The 16,479-nt window shown below is 48.8% G+C and overlaps 1 pseudogene; it reads left to right on the forward strand.

Annotated features, from left to right (window-relative positions):
• Positions 1-9,229: 9,229 nt before the first annotated feature.
• On the forward strand, positions 9,230-9,817 carry LOC115072723 (annotated as a pseudogene).
• Positions 9,818-16,479: the final 6,662 nt, after the last annotated feature.

A 16,479-nucleotide genomic window follows, 5' to 3' on the forward strand; every position in this document is an offset into this window, starting at 1 on the left:
GGAGACCTAGGGAGGCTGGAGAGTATGGCCAGGGACCTCCTTGACCTGTGCTTCTGTCCTAAAGGCTGTCTGAGTGTGCATCCTCATGCACTTAGGTAGGGAGCATAGGTGTTCACTGAAGTGTTGATCCACATATGATAATGGGAAGTCTTGCAGACTCTCATGAGATAATCACTCTTTGTGGGGAAACAGTAACTTCCCCATCCTTGAACCCAAGAATATTTCCAGGGAGGTTGTTCTAGTTACTTTCTATTGCTGTAACAAACTCTGACCAAAAACAGCTTGGGGGAAGAAAGACCTTATACAACACTTTCATGTCACAGACCCTCATTGAAGGAAACAAGGGCAGGAACTCAAACAGGGCAGAAACTTGAAGGCAGGAACTAAAACAGAGACTACCATGGAGAAACGGAGAAACGCTGCTTTCTGGCTGGCTTCCCTGGCTTGCTCAGCTGCCTCTTTATACAGCCCAGGCCTGCCTGCCTGGGGATGGCACCACCCACAGTGGGCTGGGCCTTCCTGCATCAATTAGCAATTAAGAAAATGCCTCACAACCATGACCAAGGCCAATTCAATGGGGGAATTTTCTAAATTGAGGTTCTCTCTTCCAAGATATCTCTAATTTGTGTCAAGCTGGCAAAAACTAACCAGCACACGGGGTGCCCAGAGGAAACCCCAGTCTTCAGAGCCACATGACTTCCCTGCCCGTACCTCCTGGCAATGGTCAAATACTGGGAATCTCAGTGGTGCAATAGCAGCTTCTACATCCAGAAGAACTCTTGGGATCCCCTATGGACTTCAAAGACTTCATTTACTGACCCAGTGCCCCCTAGTCACCTCTGGACTTCTCACTCACTTCTGCCTGGATCTGTTCCTGGTCCCAAGATTGTGGTTTGCTAATTGGATATCAAGTTCAGAGGTCATGTCAAATGGGCCTACCTCTTATAAACTGGACTGAAGACATCTCAGGAAGTTTATAGGTGCATCTAAAAAAGCCTGAAGCCAGAGTGACTGGTACTTAGCACTGTCCTGCCCACTGAGCCTGTGCTTCTCCCATAGGATTAGGTGGCCTGGGTGACAGCAGCCTTCCCGCACATTGCCCATTCCGAGACTGTCCTCCCCAGGGAACTCCATGGGCTCCTTGTTCCAGCCCTTCAACTTCTTCCATGACACCAGAGACACTCACATATATCAACGCTGGATCCCTGGAGGCAAGGCCAGCCTGATGCTCCTCCTCTCAGCTACAATCCTGTGTGAAGACTCCAGCCCCAGCTCCTGTCTAATAACCCCAGAGCCCCAATAAAGACCCTCACGTTGCTGTTGCTTCTTAGTGCTGTAGTACACATATGCAGATGTGTGGCCACACGTGAAAGAGAAAGGGAATTAGTGACGGTGGAAGAGGGTCAAGAGAGAGTAACAGTGGGTAAATATGATCACAAAACATTACGTACATGTATGAAAATGTCAATATGAAACCAGTAATATGTATAAGTTAATAGATGCTGATAAAATATCTTTTCTTTTTTTTTTTTTTTTTTTTTTTTTTTTTTTGGTCTTTTTGAGACAGGGTCTCCCTGTAGCCCCAGCTGGCCTTGAACTCAGAGAGATCTGCCTGCCTCTGCCTCCCAAGAGCTGGGACTAAAAGCATGTGCCACCATCCCCACCTGATAAAATATCTTAATGAAGCCCTGAGAGTGGGCAGATAGTTTGCTTGCTTAGGCGCTAAAAGAGAAGCATAAGAGCATGATCTGGATCCACAGAATGTGTGAAGAAAAGGCTGGACGTGGTGACTCCCCCTTGGAATCCCAGAGCTAGGGAGCTGAGACAGGCACATTCTGGGATACCCAGCAAAGCTACCTAGCCTGCTTTCCAGTTCTAGGCCAGTAAATGACCCTGTCTCAGATGGGAAAAAAGGCCAGGTGTAGTAGCACACATCTGTAACCCCAATACTCAAAAGGTCGAGGCAAGAGAAAGCAGTTCAAGGTCACTGTCAACCATACAGCAAGTGTGATTTCAGCCTAGACTACATGAGACCCTGTCTCAAAAAAAAAAAAAAAAAAAAAAAGAATGGCCTCTGACGAACAATACCCTTGGTTATCAACTGACATCCACACAAATGTGCTTACAAGTTGAACGTGAACCAGTGTGCAGGGACACACACACATACACACACACAAAGAAATGAAAATCCCGTAAGAACTGGCCAAATTAAACAGTAAAAGCAGTGCTCATCTCGGCTGGCTCTGAACTCATCCAGAGCTCCTGTATCACCCTCTCCTGTCAAGCTGGACTATGAAAAACACAAAGCCATTGTTCCTAGGGTTGCTAATCAATACCAGATGGGCAAGCTGGAAGTCCTCAGGGTGGGCCATTTCCACGGAGCCAAACATGCATGAAAGTCCACAGGTGGGAGCCTGGGAGGGGAGAGAACCAGGATCAGCCTTGACTGTGATTCCCCAGGACCAGGAGACACGAGGACAGAAGGGTTGAGGCTCTCCCCTCTCCCCCCAGCTCATCAAGGGATGGAGCAGGTCCATCACACATCTTGTAATGATTCACAGTCAAAAGATGCTCATTCCAAAGTGCTCAGGATGAAATGAGAGGGAAGTGAACGAAGTCAGTTCCGGGCTCAAGACTGAAAGTTCCTTGGTGGATAGGATTTTAGTCAACATTGAACAGAGGCACAGATATGGACTTAGCTTAGAGAATCAAGTGAGAAGGTTTAAGTGGCAGGAAGGATTCAGGAGAAAATCTAGGCCTTTTGTGAGCAAAGATGTCGTGTTTCCAACACTTTGAATGGGATATGTGAGTCAAGAAAACATAATTTGAAACAGAAAACAGATTCCACCACGCTCAGGTTCCGTGACCTGGGTCCTCCCTTATGTCCCAGCTGAGCACCTGTGCTTCCCTTTACCTAACACCTGTTCTGCAATCAATTTTTAATTGAAATGCACCTAAGTTCCTACCCCCATCCCAATTGCCGGTTACACCCTGGATCCCTGGAATGCATCAAGTAACACACCCTGAGCCCCTCACTGTGTCTCTGTCTCCAGGTTTCCTCCAAAAGATTCTCATCAGGGAAACCAAAGGCAGTCAGTTACCATAACAGCAAGGCCCTGGGTCAGAGTCCTTCCACATACTCTCCATTCAAGCACAGCAGTCACCATGTGTGTGAGAGCCAAGATCTCCCGGGAACTCTGTACACAGAAAGGCCTGGCAGGCAGCCCACTCCCCGGTAGAAGCTAGTGGCCTCCACCAAGATGGACCAGCATTGCAAGCAACCCTGCCCTGGCCACACACACAGTACTTCAGTGATGGCTTGGAGATAGAATTAGGAAGTAAAGACCCTGACTATGCTTTCTCCCAAACAGGAAAAGAGGAGGCATTTCCTTGATTCACTCCCTGGAACGACCTCACAGGGGTACTCCTACATACAGTGTTGATGACCTGGGTGATTGCTGTCTTAGTATGTTGGGGAACCCTGCTGCTAGGGTTGTAGTCCTCCATGTCTGGATAGCTCTAAGGGGCTCGGTGCCATATGGAAGGACTCCCCTTCTCAGCAGGGGGCCTCCTGCTCTCTTCCTGACTTACCTGGAAACTGCCACCAAGCACGGATGCCTGACCTTATTTGGAACATGACCTTTGGCATAGTTACCTGGAGTAAAAACTACCCCCAGGTTTTTTCTATATGATAATTAGGCATTTTGGGATAGTCGGATGATAGGATCCCCTACCACATGTAAATAAAGCACACTCTGAGCACCTATCAGCTGAAGCATTGGCTGCTGCCTCCACACTACATTTTCCCTGACCCCCACTGAATCTGGAGCTGTTTCACTGAGTCTGGAGCTGTTTGCATCAATGACCTGCCTCCCCGGAAGGGCTTTCTTCCATCAGTGCTCACTGGCCGTCCTGACCCCGTTCGTCACTTCTGCTCCCTTTGTCCTCGAGGAGTGGTGGCCAACAACCCACGAGGAGAGGGAGTGACCCCACGTTAGTAGGTGCAGACGACCTTGGCAAAGCCGGTGGTAAAAACCCTGAACATAAATGCCAGGGTCTTCTGGGACCTGAGTGCTTACGAATTCTCACTTCACAACCCTTTATTGTTTTTATTATGTGCGTGGGTGTACTGCCTGCATGCTCCTAACCACCGGCCCATCTCTCCAGCACCGTCACCACCACCCCCACTTATTTTTAGTTCAGAACTTCTTAATGAACAGGAAAGAACCAGAGCCTTAGCCATCCAAGAACCCATCTTTGGCCAAGAACACCAAATTCCTCATTGAGATGCTGATGCCCAAAAAGCACATGCTGATTTTTGTGGATTTAAAAAAAAAAAAGATGTTCTGTATGGGAAGCCTATGTGGTCATCTTTTTTGGTGCCCAGGAACATCACAATGTCACCAAGTTTGCTGTGGGTTTCCTGTTGTGGACCAACTGCATGTGAGAACGGACCACCAGGCTAGAGAATCACCTTTCCTGTGTGTCCAGACCCATCTCCAAAGCAGAGTCTGCCCTCCTCTATGAAACCCTGAAAGAGGCCACCAAGCCACTGAATCAGGTTGTTCTTGGCATCGCCAGTGTAAAGGCTGGTGCCTAACATTCATTGATGTGGCTTCCCACAGAGTGGCGTCTGACCAGCATCATAGATGCTTTATGAGGCAGCATTATGTGGAAAATCACTTTCTGTACCCCACTGGGCTAGAGATCTTTGTGGATCGTGGAAAAACAAATGTTTGGAACTGATATGACTCCCTGGCATAAAATCAGGAGTGTTCATTCAGCCTTCCATACAAAATAAAACATCATGTCACACTGCAGACTTGAGCCTGAATATGCAATCCGTACCTGCCTTTTCTTGAGATGGAAATGAATGATGCACTTGGAGTGGGAAAGAGGTAAGGGCCCAGGAGGCCAAGAAAGGCCACTGTCTGTCATTTAGGGACAGAGTGCACTGCCAGGTGGGAATACCCAGTGTGTTTCTGGGATAAATGGAAGAACAAGACCACCAGGACCTCGGTGGGTGGCGTCAACCCATTCAGCTCCACTGGCCCATAGTACCCAGAGAATACTCAGGCCTGCAGAAACAGCTGTCCCTGCTCCAAGGTTAAAGCCACAACAAGCAGGCTGGATCACAGCTCTCTAGAGAACAGCCTAGGGTGATCCTGAAACTGTAACAGACCCATGAGCTGTCCTCGAGCTCCTCTGGCTTTCGGCTTTCTTAGCCTCCCTGTCTCCCCAGCACTGTTTCTTCATGGTGCCCGTCTATGGATGTGGCCTAGGACGGAGAGCCTAGGGAACAGGGAGGAGACTTCTATTCCCATACTTGGTTCTCACCACTCTTCTCCCCACCCACCCCCACCCCCGTGCCCCCAGACATGAAGAACATCTCCAAGACACTGAAGATGAAGTAGAAAATATCACCAATCCCTGAAGCCTGAAACACTACCTAGTCAACTCCACACTAAAGCCTACGTACTCCTCCAGGGAATGACAGGCAGCCTCCCATTGCAAACAGACTGCCCAAGGAAACCTGCTCTTCAGCAGCTCCAAAGAGAATCCCTGGGGCCACAGGTGCAGATACTGCCTGCAGATCCACCCCAGGGCTGAGCAGGTGCCGCCCCCAGGCTGGCAGGTAGAGAAGGCTGTCACCTGAGCCAGGTGATGAATCTAGGGAGGCTGGGGAGGAGGGGCAAGGTGACTGTGTCTGTGCTTCTGGCCTCCGGGTTCTGTATCTGTGTGTCTTGGTGCAGGGGGGAAGGAGGGGAGGCACTCACAGAACTCCCGGCCTTTCGATTGAGATGGGCAGGAAATAATCATAATTCTAGGGAAGAAGCAACCACCCCATCCTTGGCCCTGGGAACGCCTAGAGGAACCCTCTATCTGGACCTGCCCCTGGTCCCATAATTGTGGTTGCTGAATGAAGAACATCTTCAGAGGTCATGACAGATGAGCTTGCCTCTTTTTAATGTTTTATTTATTATTTTTATTGTATGTGTATGCGTGTATTGGCCTGCATGTATATAAGTGTGCCTGTGTTGTGCAGTGTCCACAGACGTCAGAAGAGGACATCAGATCCCCTGGAACTGGAGTTATGAATGGTTGTTAGCTGCCATGTGGATGCTGGAAACCAAACCCAAGTCCTCTGCAAGAGCAGCCAGTGCTCCTAACCACGGAGCCATCTCTCAAGCCCTGAGTTTGCCTCTTTAAAATGAGGCAAAGGACACGTCTGGACATTTGTAGGCTCTTCAGAAAATGCCCCAAGCCAGAGCTCCCTCTAGTGGCTGATACTCAGCACTGCCGTGGCCAACGAAGCCTCTGTCTCCCCCGCTGTCACTGCAGCTTCCTGAGAATCCGCAGCTCTGAAGACGTCCTCCACATGGCCTCACCTGGGAACTCCATGTGCTTTTTGCTCAGGTCCTTCAAATTCTCCCCCATCCATAGCATCTAGAGATACTGTAATCCTGTGGCCTCAAGAAGATATCGCCTGTCCAGTGCCGGATCACTGAGGACAGGGCCTGCCTGACACCTCCTTTCAGCTACATTGGAACCTGGAAACCTGTGTGAGGGGTCCAAATAACTCCAGACCCCACAAGGATAAAAAACAAACCCTTCAATTTCCATCATCGCAAGCTGTTTCTTAGAGCTGGGGGAGGGCGTAGGCCACGGACGCAGATGGGAGACCATGAGTTCCTCTCATGTTTGTGAAATGTACCCCTAAAAGACCTCCATGACCAGGTATTGCAGAGCCCTGAACTCCCTGTAGAACAACCGTCATCTTCATGGAGTAGATGAGGGTCCTTATAAGAGATTCTCAAGACCAGGCTTGCTGCCTGTCAGCACTCCCTCAGGAAAGGGGGCAGGGTGGGTCATCAGTCTCTCACGTGAGATTCCAGTCACTCCTTCCTGCATCTCCCAGTCAGCTGTGCATGAGTCTGCCCTAATTACACTTGGCCTCAGGTGCTAGAGTTGCTGTCTGTACAGAAATCTGGAGACAAAACGATGTCTATCTGTAGGGAAAAATAGTTTGGTAAACTAGGGCATAGCCACACTGTGGCACCAGATGATGGAAAAAAACCTTGTCTGTCAGGACAGTCTGGTTTTAGGGAAAACCCTGTATGTCTATTAAGTAGGGAAAAAACACAGATACCATGTGTAGTATGCTATCTTTTGTGTAAGAATGGAAAAAGACAAAAGATACATTTAACCAGAAATTGAAGGTAGAAAGAACATAGGTTCCCCCAAAAAGTGGGACAGGGAAAGGAAACAGTTTTCCTCGGGCCTCCTTTAGAAATCCAACCCTCAAGAACTCCACTCTGTGACTGGGACAATGGCTCAGTCAATAAAATGCTTGTCAGGCGAAGACGAAGGCCTGAGTTCAGATCCCAACGCTTACATAAAATTGGGTACAGTACCAGGACCCGCAACAAAGATCCAGGAGCAGGAGAGACAGTCATGCAAGCCTAGGGCAGCCAACAGTAGGGGCAGCCAACAGTAGGGGCAGCCAACAGTAGGGGCAGCCAACACCAGGGGCAGCCAACACTAGGGCTCAACAAAACCTACCACAGATATTTTTGTCTTCCCCAAAGAAATAAAGGCCTTGATTGGATTAGATAAACATTTTAAGGGAGGGTCACAAGAGAGCCCAGTTAGAACCCAAACAGCAAGTGGCTCTTGTAAACATTGAGTTGGGGGAGAAGGGGAGGTGGGTGTTGCCTGCCTTACCACACTCGGTTTAGCTTGAGGGCTGAAAGCCTCTTTCACTTTCCTCTTTTTCCTGTCTAATGATGCTGTTCATGCCTTGGGGGCTCAATAGCACTTGTTGGGAAAGCTTGGAGCTGCATCTGATGGGATACTGGCAGGGAAGCAGGGAGAGCATGAGAACAAGGCACAGTGTGAAGGGGTGGGAAAGGAAGACACAGACCAGGCAGAGGCAGAGCCCAGAACACGTGGCAGAGGCCACTCCAGGGCGATAGAGGACGGCCCTGCGAGGAGTGGGCTCTGAGATGCCACTAAAAGGGGCAGAAAACATGGGAGTTCATCTGCATAAGGAAGAACATAAGAGATTTGCTGAGACACACACAGGGGTCTGTGCAGCTCTGAGAATGGTGAGTGGACAGCAAAAGGCTCCAGCTGTGGTTTCAGTAGAGGTGGAGGGAAGAATCTTAGACAGTACGAGGGACTCTGAAGGGCTCGCTTGCAGAGGAAAACACCTGACGCCTCTCCTCTCCTCCTCCGGGTTCCAGAGCCATGGAGGCGGCACAAAGGAACGTGACACTGGGCTGGACTACTGCGATCTTAGAGCTACAGGTGGCCATGGAGAGGGCCCCAGCTGGACTCTGAATGGTAAGAACTTGATGTTCTTTGAACTAAGCACTCAGGAGCTAAATGTCATGCACAGATTGCTGATGAACAGGACAGAGATGGATCTGAAGACATCAACACAATGACTTTGGTCAGGAACACTGTGCACCTCATTGAGATGATGCTGCCTATGAAGAATGTCTTGGACTTTCTGGATAATGGAACAAGATGCCCTGGGCAGGAAGCCCATGTCATCATCTTTTTGGAGCCTAGGAACACCCAAATGTCACCAGGTTTGCTGTGGGGCCTCTGCCATAGCCCTTCTGCATTCAAGAACTGTTCCCCAGGCCAGAGGACCATCCACCCTGGGCATCCATACCCATCTCCAAAGCAGAGTCTGGCTTCCTCTACCACTCCCTGAGGAAGCCACCAAGCCTCGGTTTCTAACAGCTTCTCACCCCAGTTCTCTAACAACAGGTGGCTGACCTTCACCAACATGGTCCACTATAGCACTGAGTCCTGCTAGTGCTGCAGCTGGTTTATCATGCAGTGCTATATGGAATGCCAGTGCCTGCAACCCACTGGGCTGGAGATACCTATGGATCATAAAAACACAAATGTCCAGCACTGGAGAGCAGAGCAGCTCTGGAATAATGGCAAGTTCTACAACAGCCCAGAGGGCTAAGAAATGTGAGGATGAGGACGTGGACACGGTGGTCCTTGAGGACTCACTGCCCAAGTGCACAGAGCAGCATCACTCTCCTCCTCCAAGGCCCATAGGGAATTCTCCGTGCCCATCACTGTGACTGGCCACCACATGGACCAGTCCCACTTTCCACAATACAACCTAGAAGGTAACAGTGTGTTCTATGAAAGGTGGAGCTTTTCTTCTAGCTGTGATTCTCTTCTGGGCTTCAGATCAGTAATGAGCAATGTCCACTTCAGGGGTGAGAGTATCGCCTACAAGGTCAGTGTGTAAGCAGCTGTGGCACTGTCTGGAGGACACATACCTGTGGGCATAACAGACCAAGTACATGGATGCAGGCTGAGGCCTGGGCAGTGTCATTCATGAGTCAGCCCCTGGCATCAACTGTCCAGACACGGCCGCCGTCCTAGACACCATCTGCTCCTACAACGGTAGCAGCCTCGTCTGCTATCTCCGAGGACTCTGCCTTTGTGAGACACCCATGTGGTTGCCCCTTTAGTGTCACTGCCGCTCCAGCCTTGAAGAAGGCTTCATCTCTGACATGGGGGTGGACCATGCATGCTGGTGCTATGGGCAACATCAACAGTCTATAATTTCTGTTATATCTGGGACTCCGTCTTCTCCCCGAACATGGTGATGGAGACCAAGATACATGCCACCAACTACATCCATGCAACCTTCTACACGCCAAAAGGGCTGTACCATAGCACTCAACTGCATACACATTTACTTGGCAAAACTCACACCCTCCTAGTACATTACTATGTAGACTTGGCTGTAGCAAGACTCAGAAACACACCCTTGTAGTTACTCAACTGTTTTCCACCAATTAACTTCATTCCACAGAACAAAGGGCCTGGCATAAATTCAACAGTGCCCATTAGGACTTCTTCCTCAAAAACTGAAACAGGCACACCTGTAAAGTAATGGCAGTGAATGGTACCCTAGGGTTACCCTGAATGTAAATTGTCCAGCTGACCTTTGGAAGGTTGGGCAGAATGGTGCACAGGGTAGGGGAGGAGGAAGTGCCATGAAGGGAAACAAATGCCCTCTCTAGCACTTTGAGGTGGGCTCTAGTGCTGTCTGGGGATGCGCAGATATTTGTTAGATAGATGAAATCACCACAGAGGAAAGTCTGTGATACTTGACATCAGATCCAGTAACAGAACCAGGCCACCAGGACCCGATGGGTGCCTTCCATCCACCTAGCAACACTAGCTGACCTAGAATACAGACTGTGCTCAGGCCTGCAGAAACATGGACTAACTTGTCTCAAAAGCTAAAACCACAGCAACAAAAAAAAACGACTGCATCACAGCTCTCCAGAGAACAACAATGAGCCCTGAAACTACCATAGTCACCACGACTGACCTGTGAGCTGTCCACATCACTTCTGGGTGGGTTGGTTGGTCAGTCAGTCGGTCGGTTGGTTGGTTCGTTTAACTTCCCTGCCCACACTGCTAGCCTGGTATCTGCCCCCAGCACTACGCCTTCCTGGTCTAGGATGGAGATCACAGGGCAGCAGCAGGAGAATTTTCTGTTCCAATATTAGATTAGATTCTTACCCTCCTTCTCCCCTCGTGCCTCCAGAAACAGCACCAGAAACATCTCCAGATAATGACAATTACTCAGAAAAGCATCGCCCACCCTCAGAGGAGATGTAGACCCCACCTAGTCCAGCTTACAGTCAAGCAGACCAAGTACTCCAGGGAACACTGGGCTGCCGTCCAGATCAGAAAGGCTCTTCCTAAGAACCTTATCTTTAGCAGTCCCAAAAAGATCATCTGGAGCCAGAGACATGGCTATGGCCTGGAGATCTCCTCAAGGTCAAGTCTGTGCTGCCAATAGATTGGCAGAAGGGTCAGGCTATCTCTTGGGCCAGGTGAGGAGACCCAGGAAGGATGGGAATCAGGGCCAGGGGCTCCCCTCAGTGACCGCGTCTGTCTGTGCTTCTGTCCTCCAGCTCTGTGTCTGAGTTTGCACCTGGCTGTGCATTCTCATGCCCTTGGGGAAGGAATAGAGGTACACACAGGACTTCTGGCCCTCAATTGACAACGGGCAGCCTTATAGACTATCAGAATGTAATTGTTCGTTGTAGGAAAAGAACAGCTCCCCCATCTTTGAACCTGAGGATGCGCTCTGGAATGGGTTCAGAGTCAACCCCAGTGCCCAGAGCCACCTGGCTTCTCTAACTGCAGCTGCCCCCTGGCAGTGACCAAGAATATGACGTCAGAGCAGTGAGGTAGCAGCCTCTACAGCCAGAACAACCTCAGGAATCCCCCACTGAATTCAGTGAGAACGTGAAAGCTGAGGAACTAGCCTGGTCCCCCCGTCTCACTGTGGACTTGTCACTAGCCTCTATCCTGGACTTGCTCCTGGTCCCAAGACTGTGGATGGTGATCAAGTTCAGATGTCATAACAGATGAGCTTATCTCTTTTAAATGGGACTCAGGACATCTTGGGACGTTTGTAGGAACATGTGCAAACTCCCAAAGCCAGAACAGCCTCAAGTTGCCCATACTCGGCACTTGCCTGTCCCCTGAAACCTTTGTCTTTCCCATAGGATTTGGTGGCCTGGGTAACAGGCTCCCTGGACATCCCCCATCCTGAGGATGTCTCCAACACAACCACATCTAGGAATTCCGTAAGCTTCATACTCCAATCCCATAACTTCTTCCCACAGAGGAAACCACATACAATGTGAGGCTACAGCTCTGAGGGTCTAGGTCCCTGAAGACGGGGCCTGCCTGATGCCTCCTCCCCTCACCTGCAACCCTGTGTGAAGAGGCCAGTTCCAACTCCAGCCTAATAACCCCAGAGCCCCCCAAAGGCCAACAATAAACCCTTCAACTTCCACCCTTGTATGCTGTTTCTCACTGGCAGGGGGCAGGCACGGGCCACCTATACAGATAGGTGGCTGTGGGCTCCGTTCACGTTTGTCTACTGCATGCCAAAAAGACCTTCCATAGCCAGCGAGCCATACTATGTCAGAAGGAAGGGTTCCGAACATCACTTTCATACCCCCTTCCTTCTAAACAACACTGAAAGAGCTTTGGGGATGAGAGATTTTAAAGTAGGAAGTCTGCCATGATGGACATGGCAACACCAAATGCCTCACTGGCCGTGGGTTCACCAGATGCCCCTTGTCTCACCCAATCCTGTCAGGCTGGGCTCTGAAAGCACTAAGTCATGTGGATACCTGGACTTACCATCACCATCACAGGGGAAAGACAGAGCCAACTGACAGACATCCCCAGGATGGGCCATTTCCAGGAGGAAAACAAGCATGAGAGTCGGCAGGTTGGGGGCTGGGGCAGTGGACAGAATCTCTCAGACCAGCTTCAACTATGACCTCAGGACCGAGACAAGGAAAGAAAGCCAAAGCTCCCGACAGCCCAGGAGCTCATCAGGGGATGGAGCAGGTTCAGCACACATCTTACACTGTTCTACGGTCAGGAAATGCTCACTCCTGTGCACACTAAATACCAAAGTGCTACAGAAACAAATGGGAGGTGAACAAAGTGGGTTCAGGACCAAGAGAGGAAGCCCTTTGGTAGAGTAGGGTTCTATCTAACTTTGAAGAAAGACACAGTTATGAACTTGGCATACAGAGCCAATTGAGAAAGTTTCTCTAATGGAAGAATCCAAGAGGAAAATCAGACCTCAAGTGAGCAGATAGGTCGTGTTCCTGACACTCTTGAACAGCACACGTGATGTGTGATGAAAGGAAATACATTTTCCAAACATAAAATCATGAAGTATGCACAACGCTCAGGTTCTGTGACCCGGGCCCTCCTTTGTGTCCCTGAGGAATACTGATGTTTCCCTTTGACTTATTTCCTACAAGCCATTTTTATGTGAAATGCACCCAAATGCCTACTCATATGCCCTCTTCCAGCTGCACCCTGGACTGGGGAAGAGGCCTAGTAGCACAGACCCCCTAGGCCCCTCTCTGTGTTTCTGCCTCCAGATTTCTCCCTAAGGTTTCTGACCAGGGTTACCACAGGCAGTTGATGACCTGTGAGACTCCTTCCACCCATTGTCAAGCTCAAGCCGTAAGTCCACACTCCAGACCTCATCCCCACAGGGATGTCATTTACCAGGACTGAAAACCCAGGCACCTTGACCCAAGAGCCTAGCCCTACCTTTTGAACATTACACGAAATTTCAAAATACAGTCACCAAAAGGCAATCTGTTGCTTCAAAATGTAGTTTTGCTGTCAGCACAGTCCTCTCCCCAACCAGAACATAAGCATGTTAGAGCCCTCAAGGAAGCCTTGGCTGCTGTGTGACTCATGGTGCTCCTGGTTGAGAAATGGTCCCCACTGAAATCCCCCAATAAATGGCAAATTATGGGAATGTTTGTAGGTCAGAGAGACCATAAACCATCTGCAGATGAGGGAGGTAATTTATGGATGCACACTCAAGAACCTGGAGGGTGTGAGAACCCTGGGACCCAAGCTTTGTCTTTAGCTGACAGGAAAGAGCAAGAAAATGTAGGCTTAGCAGCAAGGCGCTGTGACGTGCTCACTTAGATGGGAATCTCTAAGTCCCCTTTTCTCCTCCCCTGCTTTGTAGGGCCATGGGGCTGGCGAGGAGGAGTTCGGCACCCTGCTGAGCGGCTGCTATCTCCGGGCCATACATAGCAGTAGGCGAGAACCCCATGTGGACTTTAATGGCAAGGCTTGGGTTTCTGGGTCCTGGGCGCTCATGAGCTATATGTTGGGCCCCCGATGAACAGGACAGAGCTGGAGCTACAGCCATCCAAGACACTGACTTTGGCCGAGAACTCTGTGCTACTCATTAAGATGCTGCTGCCGAAGGAAAAGGAAACGATGAATTTTCTGGGTAAAGGAGATAGACTTCCTCGTACGAAGCCAGTGTCATCATCTTCTTTGGTGCCCAGGAGCAACGTCACGAAGTTTGCTGTGGGGCCCCTGCCATTTCCCGTTAACATGGAAGAATGGTCCCCTGATCCAGGACACTGTCTTTTCTGGGCATTCAGACTCATGTCCAAAGCAAGGAATGGCCTCCTCTACTATACCTGAAGGGGATCACCAAGCCCTTGGATCAGTTTTAACTTGACACCACCACAGGTAGTAGATCACAAGGAAAGAGAGTTTTCCAACAGCCAGCAGGTTGCTCATATGAATTCACAGCAATGGTGACAGCACAAACAAACCCCACGTAAGCTCAAGCCAGACAAAACCCCAGCCCCGTAGGGAAGAAGCCCCAACCCTACCTGAGGAACTATTGGCAACTAATGGCTGCTGAGGAGGAAGGGGCAGTCTTCTTTTAAGAGTGTGACTCCCTATAGGCTGACCAAACTCCAGTGGATGGACCTACACAAAGGGCATTTGTGGACACCAATTGGCTCTATAGGTCAAATTATTATATACGTGTACATTATATATACACATATATAATAAAGTCCATGAAACTGGGTGAGGGTAATAAGGGCATGAAGATAGGTGAAGGAATCTAAATATTATCAAAATATATTGGTGTGACTCTCTATAGGCTGACCAAACTCCAGTGGATGGACATACACAAAGGGCATTTATGGACACAAATTGGCTCTATAGGTCAAATTATTATATATGTGTACATTATATATACACGTATATAATAAAGTCCATGAAACTGGGTGAGGGCAATAAGGGCATGAAGATAGGTGAAGGAATCTAAATATTATCAAAATATATTGTATAAATCTATAGGCTGACCAAACTCCAGTGGATGGACATACACAAAGGGCATTTATGGACACAAATTGGCTCTATAGGTCAAATTATTATATATGTGTACATTATATATACACGTATATAATAAAGTCCATGAAACTGGGTGAGGGCAATAAGGGCATGAAGATAGGTGAAGGAATCTAAATATTATCAAAATATATTGTATAAAGTTCACAAAAATTCAATTTTAAAAAAGATGCCCCAAGCCAGAGTGCCTCAGGTGGCTAATACTCAGCACTGGCCTGACCATGAAGCCTGCATCTCTCCCACAGTATTTGGTGACCTGAGTGACAGTAGGCTTCCTGTACATCCCCCACTCTGAAGATGTCCCCAACATAGCCACACCTGGTCTTCTTGCTCTAGCCCTTCCACTCAGAGGACCCATCCATGGCCTCTGAGATACCCTGATTGTGTGGCCCATGTACAAAGATTCCAGCTGTGTCTGTGAGGAGCTGAGCATGCCTGTCACCTTCAGGGGCAGATTCCTGTGCTGATGCACTTTCAAAATATCCTCATAACTCCTGAACATTCCTCTGAGCCAAGTGACTGGGTTCTGCTGGAAACTGGCAAACAGGATCTCCAGGGAATCAGTGACTGAGAGAGGGACTGATCCAAGGGGATGTGCCTCTGGTGTGGTGAAGCTGGCTGGAGGTAAGTCCTAAATACACCACACCAGAGTGAAGAGGATAGCTCAAGATCAACAGACATCACAAAAACAACCTGGAGCTGTAAAGAAACTGGCTTTTCAGAACTCAAAGTGGATAGGCCTAGACTCACAACAGAAGCTCAAGAAAATACAAATTTGTGGCTGAATAAAATAACAAAAACAATTCAGAACTTAAAGAGACAGAAATATTGGGGCCAGAGAGATGGCTCAGCTGTTAAAAGCACTGACTGCTCTTGCAGAAGACGCGGGTTCGAATTCTAGCACCCACATGGCAGCTAACAACCATCCATAACTCCATTCCAGAGGATTCAACACCATTTCTGATCTCTGTGGGCATTGCATGACACAGGTGCACTTATACACATGCAGGCAATATGCTCAGACACATAAAATTAAAATAAATTTAAAATTTTAAAAGATAGAAATACTGAAGAAAACCCATGCCAAAATGAAGATGGAATTGAAAATCTCAATGAGCCAATTTGTAACGACAGGAGAAAGCCTCACAAGCAGAGTGAATGAAATGGAAAACTGACTGTCAAGGCTGGATGACAAATTTGAATCACCAGACTCCTCGAGCAAAGACTATAAATAAAATTTAAAAACACACAGGAATGGAATATGCAGGAAATATGGACACCTTGAAAAGATCAAATCTATGTAACATAGGCATGGAGGAAGGAGAAGAATCCCAGGCCAGTGGCATCGACCAGACCTTCAATTATAAAAGAAAACTTCCCTAAGTTGAGGCAAAGCACACCTACACAGATACAAGACGCACATAGAACACTAATCAAACAGGACAGCTGGCAAAGAAGGTGCCAATCATCTCTGCCTCAATGGGAACAGCTACTAAGCACTTTTACCATGCTTCTTGGGGTTTGCACACCCCTCAAGAATATACAGAATTAAAGTCTGCTTCAGAGCATTAAAAAGCCTATGGCCCACACAGGAGGCAGAGGCAGGTGATCTCTATGAGTTTAAGGCCAGCCTGGTCTACATAGTGAGTTCCAGGACAGCTGAGGCTACAGGGAGACCCTGTCTCAAAAAGACAAAAA

Source organism: Nannospalax galili, unplaced genomic scaffold, assembly GCF_000622305.1.
Source record: "Nannospalax galili isolate Female #2095 unplaced genomic scaffold, S.galili_v1.0 scaffold302, whole genome shotgun sequence".
Taxonomy (NCBI): domain Eukaryota; kingdom Metazoa; phylum Chordata; class Mammalia; order Rodentia; family Spalacidae; genus Nannospalax; species Nannospalax galili.